Genomic DNA, 6,786 nt, shown 5'->3' on the forward strand with positions numbered 1-6,786 from the left:
TCTAGAAATATAAGTATAATTATCTCATAATTCATTTCAACGTAGTTTCATACTCTAAATATGGATTATTGATGTTTTTTAGTTTATTCCACGGATTCTAAATTTTTATTTATAAAAGTCTACAAAATTGTTACACTTCTTGAACAATTAATTGTAGGTGTAAAATGAAATTTTAATATTATGCTAACAAAATTATGATTTTGTAGGAACATTTTAAACAAACCGACGTCCTGATGCCGCTTTTATTAAAAGTAATTAGATGAAATAAAAATACCGACTTCATGAGGTCGGTATTTTATATTAATTTATTTTTTAACTTATATAAAACTGTCATCCAGAGGACGATTTATTTAAAGTTAATTGAAAATATTAATTTATTAATTTTTTGGAAGCCACTATATAAATATTTTAATGAAAATTAATTTAATTACATAATATTTAATTTTACCGACTTTTCGAAAGTCGGTATTATAATATTTTTTTATTTTTTATTTTACGCAAAACCGTCCTCCGGAAGACGATTTAAATAAAATTAAATCAAAATATTTCTCAATTTTGTTTTTATATTTAATTGAGAAAAAATAAAATATTGCTATTTATTTATTTTATTTAATACAGACATCAAGAAGTCGGTTTTTATTGTAATTCATTTTTTTCGAAAAGAATTCTGACTTCCAGAGGTCGGTATTTAGTTTTCCCACTTTATTTTGGATAAAAACCGACTAATTGTAGTCGATTTTCATATCAACGTAGTTTCATACTCTAAATATGGATTATTGATGTTTTTGGTTTATTCCACGTATTCTAACTTTTTATCTATAAAAGTATACTAAATTGTTAAACTTTTTTAAACAATTAATTGTAGGTGTAAAATGAAAATTTAGTATTATGCTAGCAAAATTATGACTAATAGGAACATTTTAAACAACCGACCTCCGGATGTCGCTTTTATTAAAAGTATTTGGATGAAACAAAAATACCGACCTCATGAAATCGGTATTTTATATTAATTTATTTTTTAATTTATATAAAAACCGTCATCTGGAAGACTATTTGTTTAAAGTTAATTGAAAATATTAATTTATTAATTATATGAAAGTCACTATTTAAATATTTTAATGAAAATTAATTTAATTACATATTATTTAATTTTACCGACTTTCGAAAGTCGGTATTATAATATTTTTTGTTTTTTATTTTACACAAAACCGTCCTCCGAAAGACGATTTAAATAAAATTAAATCAAAATATTTCTCAATTTTGTTTTTTATATTTAATTGAGAAAAAATAAAATTTTGTGATTTATTTATTTTATTTAATACCGACATCAAGAGGTCGGTTTTTAATGCAATTCATTTTTACCAGGAAGAATTCCAACCTCCAGAGGCCGGTATTTGGTTTTTGCGCTTTATTTTGCATAAATACCGACTACTTGTAGTCGGTTTTCTAAAGTTTTTTTAATTTTTTATTTTTTTTAACAATACCGACCTCCGGAGGTCAGTAATTTTTAGGTCTGTATTCACTGTTTTTTTAGTAGTGTTATTGATATCAAATTACAAAGAAGTGATAGAAGAGAAGAATGAGAGGAAAGAGTATAGATGAGAAGTTAAAGGTAGACAAACTAGAAAATTATATTATTATTTATGATAATGCAAACTTAATTCCTACTTCTGATCTCTGATCGATGCCCGGAAGTGATCGATTGGAATGAGTAATTAGTCTGATACTAGCAATTTATGTTTGATGTCTGTAATTTGCTTAACAATAGAGGTTATGGGTCGGATCTATTTGTCTTATTTCTGCGTCAAAAGAGAGAATAGAGTAAGGTATTGGGTTGTTTAGTATAGCATATAGATGGGCCCGAAAGGAGATTCTATGCAAAGATGCTATGAAAGAGAAAGAAGATTAGCGTCATTAAGATGACCTAGCCTATTCATGAATGTTCATTGCTATAGAGCGGCACAATTACCCCTATGTGGCATTGATTTCAATCCCCACATCCCTAGATTGCTTGTTAATTCTTAAATTTTCTGAAATTTTAGTTTAATTGTGACAGTTGATAACCAAATCTTTTTTTTATTAAATTGATGGAACCATCCATCCACTAGTTTTTACTATTACCATTCTCTGTGGGATTCGACCCCAACCATTAGTTGGGTATTTTTTTTATTGATGACGATTGTTTTCTCTTTTAATTGGTTTTGAAGAGTACATATGAGCGTTATCAAAAATAGTGCCGTTGTTGGGGGATGGTGGTTGAGAATTCTATTTGAGAAATTAGTTTGTAAATTTGTTTAGTTGTAGTAGATTGTTGTTTTGTGTAGTTGTTTACTGATTTGCATGTCTAATATAATGAGTGACCATGGTAGTGACAATGATAGTCACTACGGTCAAGATAACAACATGAGAAGGAACCTTTGTTGAAAATAAATTGTGAATTGTGGGTCCTTCTCCGATTGAATCCTCTCAACATATAGGATATTATATAGTAATTGTAGATGATCACACAAGGTATACTTGACTTTATCCACTAAAAAAGAAGTCTGAATTTTTTTAAAGTATTAGTAAAATTTCAGAGTACGGTGAAAAAATAAATTTCTAAAGAGATTAAGATATTAAGATATTTTAGTGTGATGGAAATGGTGATTTCATCAAAAAAGACTTGATCTCCATAATTTCAGGGTTGTTGGTGGCATATTTATCTGTCACGATCCAGGGATACACCCTAGATGCAATAAGACGTATAAGACCCCAAGATGCCTCATAGAAACCACTTAGAATATCATAACATAAAGTAATAGAAATGAGCGGGAGTTTAAAACTTTTTAATACAATCAAAGTCTTTTATAAAACGAGCGGAAGTCTAACAACATTGTCTCAAACCATCTAAACAAAATGAATAAAGTCTTGGGTCATATCCCATACAATAGTCCAAGACATAAAAGAAAAACATAAAGTAAAGTGGTAATCACATCCTCGAACACAATAAAGACTCACCAAAACTTCACTTCCTTGATCAACAAAGAAGATAGCCACGAGTGTGAGAATCAATATCGCCGGACCCTACATTTGATTAGAATGTAGGCAAGAGTATGCATTAGTACAATCAAGTACTAAATATGATGGCTAGTATAAACAAAATAATCATAAGCATTAGTCATAATAAGACATAAGGCATAAACATAATCAATTCATAATAAACATCATAATGAAAGAGGAATACTTCCTTAAGCAACCTCACTTATCCTTAGCCAAGACATATGTCTTTCGCCTCTAGTCAAATTTACATCATGGAAGGCATATCTAGCAACATCCAAACAAATCATCTTCATAACATAATTACATCATCCATACCTACTTTTAAAGATATGGAGATTCGCCTCAATGCCTAGCTTATAAAGGCTAATGGGTATACACCGCTTGCCTAGGTACTCGCCTCCACAATCTCATCATATGACATGGATACTCGCCTCCACATCATTTCATAAGGAGCATGATTACTCGCCTCCATGTCCATTCATCATAGTAAGAATGTGGGGACTCACCTCTTGTTCAATTCTAACGAGTATGAGAATCACCTCATATCCTTGCATATGGAGGTCAAGGGTATCACCTCTAGCCTCATCATTCATTAAGCATTTTAGTCTAGATTCATTTTAGGTGAGCAATCCTTTCAACCTATAATCATTCATGTGAGTAAATCTTTTAGAATCATTCAATCATGCATATCAATTCACTATAGGAAGTATCCCTTCCATACTACAGCATCAACAATCAACAATTCATAGTCTAGGCTTTACTCTCAAAGCACTACATCTCATGATCATTATATATGCTTTGCTCTCAAGAAATTAACATTATATTCATCATATATGCTTTAATCTCAAGCAATTCTAATCATAATTCATCAATCCTATAAGGAGATATCTAACCAATAGAGTTTACCTCTCATGACATCAAACCCAACTATATCAATTCAACACTAAAATCATAGGATAGGCATGGGTACATGTAATTTCATCCTAAATACATGCAATTCTATCAATTCAATCACAAACAATCATAATCCACTCAATTGGATCAACATTCATCATAACCCGCAACATTGGAAGAAACCCTAACTAGAATTGGGAAAATTCTTCTTCAAATTGTGAAATTCTAGGGGAATCCATGGGAGGAAGGATCCCATGGATGAAAAGCCATCATACCTTAGGCACAATGCCTTCAAAAGCTTGAAGATTGGGAGACTTAATCTTGACATTGCTCCAATTTCTTCCTTCTTCTTTCAACTTCTAGAGAGAATAAAAAAATATATGTAGTTGGTATTCACCTTGTATAAATCTGGGATGAATGAAGCTGACAATGTAAAACAGTGATCATATTATATTGTATCCACCTCAATTACATCTTATTTTATATTTTTTTCAAGTCGAACACCAAGTGAATACCAAAAGAATACCAATTGAAAATTATAATAACTAGTATCTTTGTGACTTCAATTGCATACCAAATGAATACAATTGCATACTAGCATTACTTAATAAATTGTTCATTATATATTTGAAAAACAATCAATAGGATTTTACAGTACTCATAATAAATATTCTGGAATTATAATTCATTAGCTTAAAAGACAAAATGAATCAAAACAATTTATAATTTTTTTGGTACAAAGTAATTTGATCATGTCTTTCTATTGTGGCCCTCTCGATGACATGTACTGCATGTAACTTTAGACCCTTTGAATTTCACATCAGTAAAAAATCATCAATTATTCATACCAAGATCATGCCACTATAATAATTTCTTTCATCTGAAAATCAACATATTTTCCTGTTTCATTACGAAATCACAGTCAGTTTTAAATAAAACAAAAGTAAAAAAATATGTGTTGTATTTATATTCACATTTCATACAAACCTAATACAAATCATCGTACTCCTTACTCATATTTTTTACACAATAGTGAATAATTATTCATACCAATATCATTCCAATTACACTACCAAATTAATTTCAACCTATACATTTTATTTATATATATATATATATATATATATATATATTTTAAATAGTATCCCATATTATAATTTTAAACTGCATATCAAATTCATCTCATTATTATTATTATTATTATTATTATTATTATTATTATTATTATTATTATTATTATTATTATTATTATTATTATTATTATTATTAAATTGACTAAAAAACTACCAGTTTCATAACAATGTTACAACACATTTCATACTTTTTTCCCACAAATTTAATAACTTTACAACGCTAATACTATTAATATTCCATACACTTTTACTCAAATCATTCAAATATTAATCCAATATCGCGCAAATCCATGGTATAAACAGTAAACAAAATAATCAAAAAAAAATAACAAACACAATCGTACCAACATTAACTACAGTTTCACAAAAATGATTACGTATTATGAACAAAATAATGTTCATACAAAAACATCACAACTTAAATATACTATACATAAACAGAATAAGAAAATGTTATTTATAGTTTCATTGTTCTGTTTTTTTTACGTTTCAGTAATATACAAATACAAACAATAAATCGTAAAGAATACTAACCAGAAGGATCCATCTATCACCATGTTTAATTAATATAGATAAGAAGCCGTCCATTACAACAAAATGAAGATTTTTCAACCAAAAAAAATGGATCTACTCGTGAGTGATGCCAAATTCTGGAAAAAAAAACGAAGAGAGAAACTTTGAACAAAATGAATAAAATATGATTTTTTAATTAACGTTAACAAATTTGAGTGAAATAAGGAAAATAAATATTTCTAATTTGTTTGAATCTCCTAAATTTATGCCCATTATCAATTATCATAAATAAATTCAACATTAATTAATATTTTTTTTATAAATTGTTACAACCTGAAATTTTTTATTGTTACAACCTGAAAGAATCATTCTACTGTCATAACTTGAAATTATTAGTCTTATTGTAAGTTTTGGGTCATGGATCGCCCATGTGAATCGACCCGACCAGATCCAATCTGTTTCATGCCTTATCCAAATTAATTAATTAATAATTAATTGGATAAATCCTTTTAATGGATAAGGCAGAACAGTACCTCTCCTTAAAAGACTCCTAGTGGGAGTGTTTTCCTAAGAAATGTGAAACGTGAAAATAGAGAGAGGAAACGTAAAAAATACAGAGAGGAAAAACGTTTGAAAATCAGTCAAGAAACAAAGAATTGAGTTTCTGAGACGAATCAATCAGTACACATAAAAAGACTTCTAGTTTGTGAATAGATCTTTGTTTCCCAGTGATTCAAAGACGGACTTGAGTGCAATCCTGTCAAAGAAGCAGATCAACGACTTTCGCTGCGAATTACAAGGTACATAACTCATTGTTGAATACCTTATTATTCCATCAATGGTATCAGAACCATTGTTTATGATCTTATCATGTGCTGCGTACTTGAAAATTCACTGTCTATGTTTATAAGAAATAAAATAGATTATATGTCTTTTAAAATCAGTGAATAGAAAAAATTAAATGATGTTAATTTTCATGACGCTTAGATGTGGATTAATTTTATGTGAAATAGGATTCAGAATCCTATTTGATTTTCAATCATAAAATAGATAGGATTTCTTATCCTACTAAGAAAGAAATTCTATTTTTTAATACTGCTTCTGTTTAATAGCGATCTGAAAATAGAATGTACGATGTTTGGGTCGAAATTATTTTTTCCATAATCTGCTCGTGATTAGCTTTCTGAAAACATATTCTAATGGAAAA

The sequence above is a fragment of the Solanum tuberosum genome, unplaced genomic scaffold (genome assembly GCF_000226075.1).
Source record: "Solanum tuberosum cultivar DM 1-3 516 R44 unplaced genomic scaffold, SolTub_3.0 scf00598, whole genome shotgun sequence".
Lineage (NCBI taxonomy): Eukaryota > Viridiplantae > Streptophyta > Magnoliopsida > Solanales > Solanaceae > Solanum > Solanum tuberosum.